General features: G+C 40.2%; 1 protein-coding gene across 5 annotated transcripts in view; it reads right to left on the bottom strand.

Annotated features, from left to right (window-relative positions):
• DESI2 (desumoylating isopeptidase 2) overlaps positions 1-14875 on the bottom strand; it is a 46739-nt gene that overhangs the window by 23564 nt on the left and 8300 nt on the right. The gene's annotated exons all lie outside the window — the stretch shown is intronic.

Below are 14875 nucleotides of genomic sequence, written 5' to 3' on the forward strand. Positions count from 1 at the left end.
AAACACACAGCTAACATCATATTTAATGGTGAAAGATAATGCCTTCTTTCCCTTTCAGATCAGGAACAAAGAAATGATGTCTGCTCTTGCTGCTACTAAGATACTGTACTCGAAATTCCAGCCAGGGCAATTAGAGAAGAAAAATAAAAGAAAAAAAAAAAAAGAATGAAAAATAAAAGACAGCCAGGTTGGAAAAGAAGTAAAATCATTTCTATTTGCAGATGACATGCTCTTGCATATAGAAAAGTCCACTAAAAAACTATTGAAACTAATAAACAAGTTCAGCAAGACTGCAGGGTACAAGATTAATACACAAACATCAATTGCATTTCTGTACACTGGCAACGAACAAGGAGATGAAATTAAGAGAATTCCATTTACAATTACATCAAAAAATATTTAGGGATAAATTTAACAAAAGAATGTAACTCTGTATCTGAAAATGATAAAACATTCAGAGCAGTATTACCAAAAACAGCCAAAAATGGGAACAATCTGGGGATCCCTGGGTGGCTCTGGGGTTTGGCGCCTGCCTTTGGCCCAGGGCGCGATCCTAGAGTCCCGAGATTGAGTCCCGTGTCAGGCTCCCGTCATGGAGCCTGCTTCTCCCTCTGCCTGTGTCTCTGCCTCTCTATCATAAATAAATGAATAAATCTTAAAAAAAAAAAATGGGAACAATCTAAGTGTCCATCAACTGATGGACAACTGAATGACTGGGTGTGGTAGCTATACAATGTAATATTATTTCTCAATAAAAAGGAATGGAGTACTGATACATGCAGTGATATGAATGGACCTTGAAAACATTATGCGAGGCCAGAAAAGACCACCTACTGTATGATTTCATTTACACGAAATGCCCAGAATAGGTAAATTTAAAGAACAGTACAATAGTGGTTACCTATGACTAGGAAGTGTGCAGGAAATGGAAGTGATTGCTAATGGGATGGGGTTTCTTTTTAGTATGAAGACAAATTTCCTGGTGGTTGAAGAACTCAGTGAATACATTAAAGTCCACTGAATTGTACACCAAGGGTGAAATGTATGGTATATGAATTGTATCTCAAAAAAACTTTAAAAATATGCTATAAATAAAGGATTACTAACTTGTAGCAAACAGCAGAAGGGCCTATCATTTTATAGTTGGCAAACTTAAACACAAACTGTTCTATAAATAACATATATCCCCCAATGATAAATTTTCTTTTCAATACAATACATACTTAGTTCTTTTTGGGGAAAAAAGGGCATTTTAGGAAAGTTTTCCTCTGTTAGCAAAATGAAAACCAAGAAAATCATGAAGAAAAAAGTTTCCATTTCTCTGTTCTAACAAATGGTCCAACATAAACTTCACTATGAGTGAAAGAAAATATGCAGATTATGAATATGGGACTTTTGACAAAAGTCAACAGTTAAAAATATACTATTGACCTTTAAACATTTTCTAATAATACAAAACACGGTCCAATTGGTTCTTGAACTCTCATCCCCAATCAAAAACCTTTAAATATGTTACTTCTCAAATTACAGACTGCATTCCTAATTCCAGACAGCTGCCTTCAAAAACATGTAGAAAGCAGGCTATAAACAAATAACACATCAAAAACAGAAAAAAAAAACAAAAAAACAAAAACCCAACTCTAAATAGATGTATTCTGGTCAGCTACCAGAATGAACATATGAACAGCAGCACATTGCTGCCAAAATTTTTAGAATTTACATTATGAAGTAGAGTCAATGTTTTTCTTTGCTGTGATTATTTTTTATTTTTTTTTCCTGAATGAATTCAGAAGAAAAGAGGGTAAAGCCTTCCAGGGAGAACTGGTCATAGAGAGAGATGCCCTCCAAATGTTTCTGCTCCCATTCGGGCTTCCTTGCTCTATTATTAGAGCACACGCCTGAAAGGCTCGATCTGGAAAAACTGGCCAAGCTGCTGGTTGAAGCCAGGCGTTAAATTCAAGGTCAGCATGCCTTGGCGAGTCCTTCAGTTTCAGAGTCCTGCCAAGGCTGTGCAGACAATGTGGATGGTGCCTATTTTAAGTGGGGATTCTATAAGATAACTGTAAACAAACAAAACCAAAAACTATGACAACTGAGCCTTTTACCGAATGACTTCAGATGTCAAACTTCCCTTATAGCAATTTAACAGTTTTCCTCTCGTGGTTCAAGAGGTTTCAAATTAATGGTGGTTTCTAGGTGCTTCTCCAATATGGTTTCCATCCTTTGTCTTTACTTTAAAAAAGTATTTACTACCGTCAACACATTTCACATGGTGTCTCTTGGAGTGAAAATCTCCCTACAAGGCTCAACAGAGCTTCTCAAACCTATGTGGAAATTCCTGCTTTTGTAGAACACCATAAAACACTGACATTCTTGAAAAGAAAAAAATATAAATACACCACATGAAATCCCAGCCAAGAACACACATGCATGAAAAACAAACAAACAAAACAAGCTGCTCAGTGAGATATGATTGGATGTTAGCAAGGCTTCCTGTGAATTTTTGCTGGATCCGCCTTCACTGCCTTTATTGACTAAATAGTAGCAGATGCCAAAGTTTACAGTTAGTTACATACTTGGGAACAATGGATAATGCAGGTCAGTTTTGTGCCCAAGCCTTTCACATGACCTGGAAAAGATCCCTTCCATTCCCAGAGGTTGGTCTGAGTGCAGGAGTACGACTAGCATTCGGAGGACTAGTTTGAGAACCACTGCTCCCAGAGTTCTAGAGCATGACACCGGCCCCAGCTATCAGGGGCCACGCCATGTGAGAGAGGACACAGAGCCTCAGGGGTGGGTCCCCTACAGATGCTCAGATAACCGGGTTTACCGAGTGCTGAGAAATGGATTCCCGCAGCAGAGTGTATGAGAAATCAGAGGTTTTCATTTGAAAGTTAATCCACTGCCTGATACTTCTCAAGCCCTTTCTAACATACCAAAGGAAAAGAGTAAACCTGCCAGACGCTACCACAAAATAGTATCTCTCAGACCACGACACAACAGCAGAGTCACCACAACATCGCCACATCAATCACCTGCCTAAATCATCTAGATTGAGGATATTATTCTGTCCGCTTAATCTAAGGCTCTTTTTTTCCCTCCAGGTCTAATGGGAAAGCCCACAGACAGTATTCCTCCAACCAGGTAAGACCGCAAGGACGTGGCTTCTATCATATTCGACTTTCCTTCAGAGATGACCGCCCAGATGAGAAAAGGTTGATCCAAGCATGACAACCCACCTGAGTAGAAGCATCTGAACTACAGTGGAAAAGACAGTGGGCTGAGTGTCAGGAGACTGGAGTTCTTTGCCTTGGTTTCTTCCTCTACGTACAGATAACCTGTTTAAGGTACCTAATGGATCTCAAAAAGCGTCTGATTCCAATTCACAGTCTGGAGCCAGAATGCTTTGCTTCAGATTCTGGCTAAATTCATGATTTGCCAGCTTTCTGCCTGGGGAAAGATGCTCTCTTCTCTGTCCATTATTTATAAAATGGAGATAATAAACAGCATCCACCATAGGGGACTATTGTAAGAATTAAATGAATATGTATAAAAACTTAGGAGACTGCCTGACCCATGGTGAACCGTAGGAGTTGGCAGTAGCAGACAGAGACCTCTACTGACCATGTGATCCTTCTCTAATACTTTTGTTTTACGTATTGGGAAAGGCTTGTAGGCACTTGTAAATAAGCTGATTAGTTTTAGCTATCTGTTAATTCTCAGAACTTTCAAGAATCTTTGGGAGTTGATGTCAAATTATCAAGAGCAGTGACTCATTAAACCGAATGGCAAACAATGGCAGAATTAATTGGATTCTACTTTAAGACTCTCACAAGCAATTATTTATATTCTTGAGCAGCACAGATTTGCTAAAAGGTCTCTGTAAGAGTAAGGCAGTGGTTTCACAGGATGCTACTACCACACTTATGAAGGACCAGAGAAGAAGCTGAAGAGCTCGCTCTGGCAGGAGGACTTGAACACCTCACACTTCCTAAGCAAACAGATGAAGGCCAAGGAAGGGCCCCCTAACCTACGCTTACTTCTTCTGATGCCCACCTTTGTGGCTCCAGCTTACAAGCTTTTCAAAGCATTTTCAATATAAATATAATAAAAGGTAAAAGGAAACACTTCATAGAAAAATTATCTTAAAACATGTGGGAAGGCAACAAATACATTAAATAACTACAATTACTTCTGAGCTCGATCTTGCCTTAATACAAAAAACTGGCCTCAGTATTTTCCATCTGTTATTTTAAAGCACTATTTACAGAAGTGACTTCACTGTGGCATTTTATAGTCATATATTAAAATGTTACATTCTTCTTCTGATAGGGAACTTTCATTCAGCTTCATTTCAGTCAGTAATTTGCCTTATCAACTTAATAAAAATTTTATGTTTCCTGTTTGAAAGCAGCAATGACAATAAATGCAATTGCCCTAGTCTGGAACTTAAAATATTTGCTATAACCACTTAAGCCCTGGGCCTGACTTCCTTAAAAGTTTCCCCAAAAAAACCTAGAACCAGTGTTCATAAAGATTAAAGCATGTATTCTACTTACCTCCCATAAAAAGGTGCTTAAAAAAAAGAGAAGGCATTTCAATTACTGAGTTAAACATGAAAAATAAACTGTGAGTGGTGGAGGCTGTAGGGTAATTTGTATAGTGCTGACTATGTGGAAAACTGTCCTCAGTATCCAGACTGTTGAACTAGCTCAGGAGACCTTCTTGGTACTACTGGGTTGAGTCCCAGATAATCTCACAGCAAATGCTATTTAATAGTAAACTGTATTAAAATGCTATCTGTAGAGCCTCAGCATCGGGCTAAGCGTAAAGCAGAGTCGATAAAAACTCACTGAATGAGCTGAGATAGCCTAGTATCTTTTCCAGATGAAACCATAAGCATCCGGGGCTATCTGTTAATTTGTGTTATGTTGTAAGAAAGATGGCACCACATATAGATCTTATTCCATTACTATTTCTAAGAAAACGTACAATCTTTTCATTGCCAGAGAATATTATCTAAAATAAGCACATCACTCACTTTCTAGGTCTTAGGGGAAAAAAAACTTTATATAACAAAAACATTTTCATTACACCATTATCTATAAATTGTTGATAACGTTGGGTAGTAAGCCTTGATCTCAGGAAGTAATTTCTCCTGATTACAAAAGATTTGCCACTATCTTTTTAGTTAATAGTATTCAAGTTCTGTAAATGTTCTGTCAAGTTTATTCTCCTTTTGAGGCAATGTAACCAAGCGTACACACTAAAGCTAGGGCAGGGCACTATACTACAGTTAGGGTAGTGGTACTGCTAGTTCCCTGGGACAGTCCCAGTTTACATTTGTCTCACACAACTGTTCTGCCTGCACCCTCTTCTATTCTCAAGTTCCAGTTTTGATGATGAATTTTAAAGTTAGCCCAAGGCTGATCTAAGGACTGTGCTTTAGACACTTAAGAGCTCCTGGACTCTCGAGTGTGAGTACATAAAACTACACATTTACAGGATAACTTAAAACCAAGGAAAACACTATGGATTTCATATGAAGCTAGTATTCTCTTCCAATTTTCAAAAACAAATTATTGTGCTTCTCAAAGGACCTAGTTTTAGGACCCACCACAAGCCAGGCACAGGATCACTGTGGACTGTTAAGATATTTAAAGGAGAAATAGATTTTTAAAAGTCAAATCACCGGTGAACCAAATGCCCCTTGAATATTTTTAAGACTAAACTATTTTATAGAAACTACAGTTTGGCTCTGCTAGTGATTAGAAATTGATGGGCTGGGTACTTGATCCTGATCCCACAGCTGACCAGAAAACCGAGTTCTCAGCAAATCTTCCTTATCTGGTGCTTGCTTTGGTTGTGCCTATGGCTGGTGTCAGATATTTTAGTAAAATCTTAAAACGTCTTGTATGGCCCCCATGTACTTGACTATGCCCCTGGATTACGCTCTAAACTGAACGAGGCCTGAGACTGAGCCTTCTTGAATTCTGGATCTCCATGCTGCCTAGGGCCTTGTATTATACTAGCAGACCACTCAAATGCTTGATGAATTGGAATGAAGCAAGGAGTCTGTAATGCCTTTTCCTTTATCTTGTTTTTAATTGTGGCCTATGGAAAAGAGCATCTCCATTCTTTTACTCACTCAAACAATATTTATTGAATGCCTACTATGTGCCAAGCGGTAGCAACGTAGAAGCAAACATGATGAAATTCTTTTTCTCATGAAGCTTGCATTCTTGAGAGGTATCTTGTAAACTGTAGGCTGCAACCCATTAGAGGACCCCAAAATCATTTCAGAGGGTTGCAGCAGCATTATTTTAAATGAATGAAATATAATGAAATAGAAGTTATCGGAGGACATGACCCAGAGCAAGGTGTTTCCCGAATATTTGGTTTCTGTTACATGTGTGTATAATGGTATGATGTAAAATGTATTTCTTGGTCCAGGATAAATTGAGAACCACTGTTCTAGGAAAGTCCTCTAAATTGCACCTCAGTTTAAATCTTTTTTTTTTTTTTAATTTTATTTATTTATGATAGTCACACACAGAGAGAGAGAGAGAGAGAGAGAGAGAGAGAGAGAGGCAGAGACACAGGCAGAGGGAGAAGCAGGCTCCATGCACCGGGAGCCCGACGTGGGACTCGATCCCGGGTCTCCAGGATCGCGCCCTGGGCCAAAGGCAGGCGCCAAACCGCTGCGCCACCCAGGGATCCTCAGTTTAAATCTTATATAAAATGGTTACTTACAGCAAAACTATAAATAAAGCAAGTTAGACAACTTTGATTCAATAAAGTATGTGTCAGGAACTGCTAGGTGCTGGGGACACGAGGATGATTAACTCACAGACTGTGTCCATAAGGAACTCATTAAGAATGTAAACAATCAATCACAATGTAGTGTTTAAACAGAAATATGTGCAGATACAGTAAATGAAAAGCTCATTTTTTGAATGTTACTCTACAACGTACTTCCACTTACTCTTGTCTTTCACAGTGACAACAGTACGTGTAAAATATGTAAATCACTTTAGGGATGTTCTGGCAAGTAATTTGCCCATGGTCACAAGACAAGCGGCTGAACTGCCAGCAGAGCCCAGGTTTCATAGCCCCCACTATGGTTTTCTGTCACACAGCTCCACCTCCAGTAGATAGCCTTAGCTGGAGGCTTGCTTTTTTTTTTACATGCTCTTGAAGCAACCTGAATGACTTCAGAGTAAGATGGAGATCATGACTATTAATTCATCATTTTTCCTGAAGTGTGACGTTATGGTGATCGCTCGTGCACCACTACAGGTAAACAGAAATAGTCATCACCCAGTCTTTGCCTAAATTCCATACCATGTGCCCACCTGGTCACTAATTTAGCAATGTGGAGACCTCCTATTCTGGTAACTAATCTTCACATTTGAAAAGAGACAGGAAATCTAGGAGATACAGTCCTTTTGGAAACGAGAATTACAACTATACTCCCAGCAGATAATTCTTTTTATACTGTTTGGTAGCAAATGAGAGTACACGCAACAGATTACATTGAGAGCTGCTATTGTTTCCAACTAATGTGCAAAATTCTTTATCTGGTGGTTCCTTTAACTTATCGCTGGACAGTGAGCTAGAAATTATAACCATGGTATGGTATACAGACCAGTCTCAGGCCAAGTTTCCCCCCCCCCCCCCCCCCACGATTTCCATAAATGTTTCAAGACTGAGAAATTAGTTCCATTAAGTTTGTCTGGTTGAAAGGCTAAAGACCAGCTGTCAACACCAACACACAAGGGGCGGGGGGGGGGGGGGGGGGGGGGGATGGGACAAAAGGCTGATATAATTAACACCAGTGTTATGCATATACTACGGTAGAGCTCTTACAGCAAATGTCAAACATACAACAGCCTGCTTTTAATTCCTTGTTTGGGTGGCACTTTGTTCTCTACAGTAGAACTCTCCCTTAGATACAGTGAGGAAACTCCACAGATTCAGTTACTAGGTGTTGTAACTGCAAAGGATACAGATGGGGAGCCCATTCAGCTTCTATAATCCTGCGAACAACAACACTGGCACATAGCTAACACTTTCTAGGGCTTATCATGTGTCGGGTCCCATTCTATGCATTTCACATAAATTGTCTCAAGATTCTTATAACCCCATGAACTGGATACACTATGCTTTCCATTTTAGCAGGGAACTCTGTTTAGCAAGCCACTTTCCCAGGTCACATAGTTAAAAAGCAGGAGGTGGGGTGCAAATCCATGTAGTCTGATTCCAGACTATACATAGAGACAAAGAACTGCATACCCTACTTTTTATAACAGATTCCAGATGGCAGGCCTGACCAGGGAGGAGGTCGTGTCCAGCTTCTGGCTGACTCTCCTGTCACATTGGACACTCTTGTTCTGAACCTGTGCAGGTGTTTGTGGCTCTAACATGCCACCTTACAGGCTGGGGGGGTCCATGAGGACAGCAGAGAAGCTGGCCCCTTGAGGCGAGCAGCAGCCTTGAACAGGAGGGAGGACACAGTGGAGAAAGGGACTGTTTCAGCATGACAAGCCCTAGGGAACTTCAAGTGAGCCTAACAAACTTTTAAAAAGTAATTAAAGGGATGCCTGGGTGGCTCAGTGGTAGAGCATCTGCCTTTGGCTCAGGTTGTGATCCTGGGTCCTGGGATTGAGTTTTGCATGGCTCCCCGCAGGGAGCCTGCTTCTCCCTCTTCCTCTCTGTGTCTCTCATGAATAAATAAAATCTTAAAAGTTCTGGGAATAAAGGGTATGACCCTGTCTCTGCCCTCAAGCTCACTGCAGAGTGAGGAACTTAGATATGTTGCTGAATTACTGCTGGATACCCAGATAAAACAACCACTGGAATGAATGAATGGGCCTCAAATACCACAGTTCTTGCTTCCTTCCTTGTTAGTCTTTTGAAACGAACACATTTCTAAAGAAAGTTGATTAAAAAGACACAGACTTCTGGTTTGAGAGCGTGGTGCATTATGGTGGATGGCCAGTGAAGATAGTATCTAAAGAACTCTATTTAATTGTCCTCAGTGTGAAAGGATGAGGATGGGAAAATATCACAGTATATTCATATACCAACTGGGACGACAGCAGAAGGGGAAAGCCTGACTAGGCAGAGGAGAGCGGTGAGAAGTCCTTGTGCTGGACTGTGGAGCTCCAGCAGAGTGGAAGGTCTGACCTCAGCTACGGCCACAGGTGACTTCCAGTCCAGGTACAGGAGGCAGGGTGGACCACACCACTGCTCTTTTTTCTTTTTCCAAAGTGAAATAAGCAGTGAGGTCATCAGCGGAGAGTGGGAAATACTGTCCTTGTCTTGGAGAATGGGAAAGTCAGTTGACCAGAGAAATGAGGAAGCACTGCCAGACAACACGTAGGGCCCCCTGGGGGTCTGTGGTCAGGATTTTAATGTGAGATCACAGTCATGATGGTTGTGGGCTTTTCTCTAGTGGCACTCGGCTACTGAATGTAGGTGGAGCGTTCAATCTAACTAGGGTTGTAGGACAAGTACGCCAGAGGGAATGACTACAATGGTAGACTACAGAATGGAACTCAGAGGGTGTAGTAGGGGGAGGGATTATTTTAAGGCACAGGCTCACAGGACTGTGGGGGTGGCAAGCTTAACGTTTGCAGTAACGTTTGCAGGGCAAGCCGGTGGGCTGGAGACCCAGGAGAAGTTGATGTGGCAGCTCCTCTGGAAGCTGAATCCCTTCCTCCTTAGGGAACCCCAGTATTTCCTCTTAAGGCCTTCAACTGATGGGAAGAGGCCCACCCACATTTTGGAGGATAATCTGCTTTACTCAAAGTCTACTGACTTAAGAGACTTTTAACCAGAGAACAAACTGAGGGTTGCTGGAGGGGAGGTGGGGGATGGGCTAATAAACAGGGCGATAGGGATTAAGGAGGCCATTTGTTGTGATGAGCACTGGGTTTTATATGTAAGGAAGGGAGGAAGCACTAAATTCCAGTCTTGAAATCAACATTACACTACATGTTAATTAGAATTTAAATAAAAATTAAAAAAAAAAAGGTTAATCACATCTGAAAAATGCCTTCACAGCAACATCTAATGTTTGACTAAAACCTGGGTACTAGCTTGGCCTAATCAAGTCGACACATAAAATTAACCATCACAGAAATAGTCACAGATGTAGGGGAAACTTTTTTTTTGCCATTGCCCATTCATGAGTTCCAGAAAGCACAGAGTGGAAGTTAGTTTGGGGTGGAGTGGGGGTGAGATTAGGACAGATTAATAGAGAAACAGCACTTTCCAGGGATGGGAGGAGGAGAAATATAATGTGGTGGCTAAGGGCACAGACTTTAGTATCAGAGCTCATGGTTCAAGACTGCTCTATCACTTTTGGCGTGATTCTGAGCAGATTTTTCAGCTAAGCTTGTGTTATCTTCAAAAGGGATAATACGAGGCAAGGGCTTGCATGTCACAACCATTCAAAAAAGTTATTCTTATATTATGGGGAGACTTGATATTCTACGTCTGTCAATTCTCCCCCTAAATTATTCATAAATTTAATGTCATTGCACTTAAAATTTCAGTGAGTTTTTTTGACGAACTGATTCTAAATTTTATTTGAAAAATTAATGTGTGAGAAACATAAAATTCCATTAGAGTAAGAAACACTTCCATCATCAGTATCAAAACATGCTGGGATGTTGCAATTAATAGTAATGGTATTGGCGCAAGAAGAGGCAGCTAAATACATACCTAGCCTAGAACGTAAGACTTCTAGATCCATGATAAGTTAGTATAGGATGAATGTGGCATGTGCCTCCAATTAGCACGGGGAACCATGGATCATTCCATCAAATACTGTTGGGATAACTGGCTTTCCATTTGGGAATAAACGGAGATTATTTCTATAATTTCAAGCCAGGGAAAGCCTTTCCAGGCCTGATAGAAACTGGAAAGGTCTAAAACTGTTATTTTAGAAATTAAAAATTTCTGTAAGGCAAAAGACACCAACAACATAACAAACTTAAGGGGACTTAATTTATTTATGGTCATTTCATGATTTTTATATTTGGTCCTACTTATCTTCATTCCACATTTTTCTTTTTCTCTCTTACATGGTATGAACTGTTTTCTCTGCTGTTTCCCCTTTAGATCCAACTTTAGACCAACATGACAAAAACTTTACACATACCAACCCAAACCAACTGCATCTCCTGACTTACTTCCTCCCTCTCACCCAAGATTTGGTCAATATAATCTGAGACTTAATCTTTTTTTTTTTCCTAAAGATTTTATTTATTTATTCATGAGAGACACACAGAGAGAGACAGAGACACAGGCAGAGGGAGAAGCAGGCTCCATGCAGGGAGCCCAATGAGAGACTTGATCCTGGGATTCCAGAATCACACCTTGAGCCAAGGCAGGTGCTAAACCGCTGAGCCACCCAGGGATCCCCTGAGACTTAATCTCAACATCATGTTCATCCTCTTTGAGTTATTCTGGACACTGGCATTGGAACCATATACATAATAGGAGGCAGCTTTGTTAAATGAGAATTGGACCTCATGGCTTTTTCTTTTACATTGTCATCACCCCATTGTTAAGGTCTGAGTCATTTCCTAGCTCCCCAAAGGTGCCTGATACTACCTAGGTCCTTTTGCATGAGTGACAACTTGAGAAGCCATAGCATTCACACAGAAATGTTTTCCCTTTCAATACTCTGTAGATAATGCTCCATATTATTTAGGCTTTGGTGTCATAGTAAAAGAAGTCTGAAGTTAGCTTTACTTTGTCCCTTCCAGTAACTTTTTTGCCTGTATTTGTAGGACGTTTTACTTTATCCTTAACATTTAAAAGTTAAACCAGGCTTACTGTTCCCCTTTTTAAAATACTTTTTTAAAATTTAGGGCACCTGGGTGGCTCAGTAGGTTGGGTCACGCACGATTCCAGGATTCCTGGATCGGGCCCCTAATCAGGCTCCCTGCTCAGTGGGGAGTGTGTTTCCCCCTTTCCCTCTGGCTCATGCTCCCCCATCCCTGCCCTGCCCCTGGCAAATAAATAGATAAAATCTTTAAAAAAATTTTCTTAAATTCAATTTAGTTAACATATAGTGTATTATTAGCTTCAGGGGTAGAAATTTAGTGATTTATCAGTTGCATATAACACCCAGTGCTCATCCCATCAAATGCCCTCCTTAATGCCCATCACCCAGTAACTCTACCCCTTACCCCCTCTCCTCTCTAGCAATCCTTGGTTTCCCATAGTTAAGGGTCCCTTATGGTCTGTCTCCCTCTCTATTTTCTCTTCCCTTCCCCTATGTTCATCTGTTTTGTTTCTTAGGTTCCATAAATGTTCCTAACTTTTAACAAATTCTGCCTAGCACTTAATCATTTTGGAGATTGATGTTGTTGACCTTACTACTCAAAGAGTTCTCAGAGATTTTCTAAATCTTGTTGTTTTCTCCTTAGTTTTCAATCTCCTGTTGTAGTTTTCAATTAGGCAATGTTGCTCTTCAGCTTTGTGGAAACTATCCTAATCTCAGACGGTTCTTTCTTTGGTATTGCCTGCTCCATTTTCAGTGATCCTCATGAACCTCTCTGAGAACATCAATCAGAAATTCCCCTAAAAATCTCTGTTTCTTGCTATACATTTACTTAGGAGGCATGTGGCCTGATTTATCCTTGTACTTGCATACCCTCTGCCTGGGACATTCTCTCCTACAGAACCACATTGGTGTACCCCGTCCCCTTTCAGGAACACCTTCCTGGTGAGGGCCTTCTTGACCACCCTATTCCAAACTGTAGTAGAAACTGCCATCCTGACCTACACTCTCCCCTGTTTTGTTTTCCTGTTTAGCCCTACTGCCCACTTAATATACCATGTTATTTTTTACTCCTGTCTGGTATTTTTGCTACATGCATCTTGGCCATAGATATCTTTTGCCACAAACATTTCTGCTGCATAACCAGTTAGCTGTAAGAAAACTTCCATAAAAGAGAAAATAACTGGATGACAGTCTGGCTTCATTTCTCCATGGACTAATCAACTGCCCTTGGCAGGGTTAATGTACCAAAGCTAGCTGTCAGTTATTTCTCCATTAACAAAGCTCCTATTTGAATGTTATATAAATCTTAGTTAGCGATCTCTACACTGACACGTAGACACGGAGGTCTTAAAATAGTGGATGGTAACAACTATATATATCAACTTGATAAAAAATACGGTGATGGAACCTACTAGAAGTGTGAAATAAGAGCGTAAAGCCAGATTGCATACTCTACTGTGCTAGAACATGAGAACATAGCAGTTACAGTGATAACAAAGCTCAGTCATAAATGCATTACAGCGTTAGCACTTCTTTCATGCTTCCCATAGAACTTTGGAATGTCTGTTAATGAACATGTGACAATATGCCAAGAAAAAAACAGCAGCGTAGGAGGCTTGCGGGATGCAATGCAAAGCTCAGTTACAAATTATGCATCCTGGTATTTGGAAACTGATACCTCTCTTAATAAGGAAAAACTTTGGTGAAAGAAGCAAAACTGTGATGCTAAATGACATGAATCAATAGGCAAAAAAAAAAGTATACTACTACAAATAAAGACTTGGAAGATGAATGCCTGGTGCAATCCACAAAATCAAATCGGTTGTTTGCACAATATACACTTTTTAAGAGCATTCAAATATGTTGCATTTCGCAATAAAGTCTTCTGATTTTGTTATTCATTTTCCACAATTCATTATGTCCTTTTTTTTTTTAATTTTATTTTATTTATTTTTTTTTTAATTTTAATTTAATTTAATTTTATTTATGATAGTCACACAAAGAGAGAGAGAGAGAGGCAGAGACACAGGCAGAGGGAGAAGCAGGCTCCATGCACCGGGAGCCCGATGTGGGATTCGATCCTGGGTCTCCAGGATCACGCCCTGGGCCAAAGGCAGGCGCCAAACCGCTGCGCCACTCAGGGATCCCTCATTATGTCCTTTTAAATGAAAGGCCCTTTTTAATTTTTGTTGTGATTTTTTTTTATAGCAAGTTGCCTTACAGTCAATTACTTATGCAGCAAAAATGTCTGTGGCAAAGATGTTTATGGCAAAACAACCTAGAATCATATTTTATCTACTTCTTAAGGTTATTCTGTTAATAGATGGGTCGGATACACAGGCTTAGAATTAACCTATTTAACTATTTGCATTTTTTGGATAAAAATTTCAAAAAGCAACAACAACAACAAAAACCCCATTTTCATCATTGGGGGAAAAAGAATATGAAAATAGGAAAGATGCCAATTCTTCCCAAGTTATTTTATTACCTTTTAAAAAGATTTTAGCAGGCAGAGGGAGAGGCAGAAGCAGGCTCCTCACTGAGCAGAAAGCCCTGTATGGGGCTGATCATGACCTGAGCTGAAGGCAGAAGCCCAACCAACTGAACCACCCAGGCGCCTCCCCAAGTTACTTTAAACTGCAATAAAACTGGTGCAATTCCAATTAAAACAACAATTTACCGACTACTTAGTATATACATCCAAGAGAACTGGAAGCTGGGACTTGAACAGATATTTGTAGACCTATGCTCACAGTAGCATTATTCCTAATCCTCAAAAGGTGGGAGTAACCCAGATGTCCACGGACACGTGAATGGATAAACAAAATGTCGTGTGTATACACACCCACCCACCCCCACACACAGCGACACATTATTCAGCCTTAAAAAGGGGAATTCTGACAACATGGATAAACCTTGAGGATACTATGCAAAGTGAAATAAGTCAGTCATAAAGAGACAAGTACTACAGGATTTCACTTCTACCTTGGAGGTATCTAACCAAATTCATAGAAAGTAGAATGGCAATAACTAGGGGGCAGAAGGGCAGGGGAGTTTAATGAATACAGTTTT

The sequence above is a fragment of the Canis aureus genome, chromosome 6 (assembly GCF_053574225.1).
Source record: "Canis aureus isolate CA01 chromosome 6, VMU_Caureus_v.1.0, whole genome shotgun sequence".
NCBI classification, from domain to species: Eukaryota; Metazoa; Chordata; class Mammalia; order Carnivora; family Canidae; genus Canis; species Canis aureus.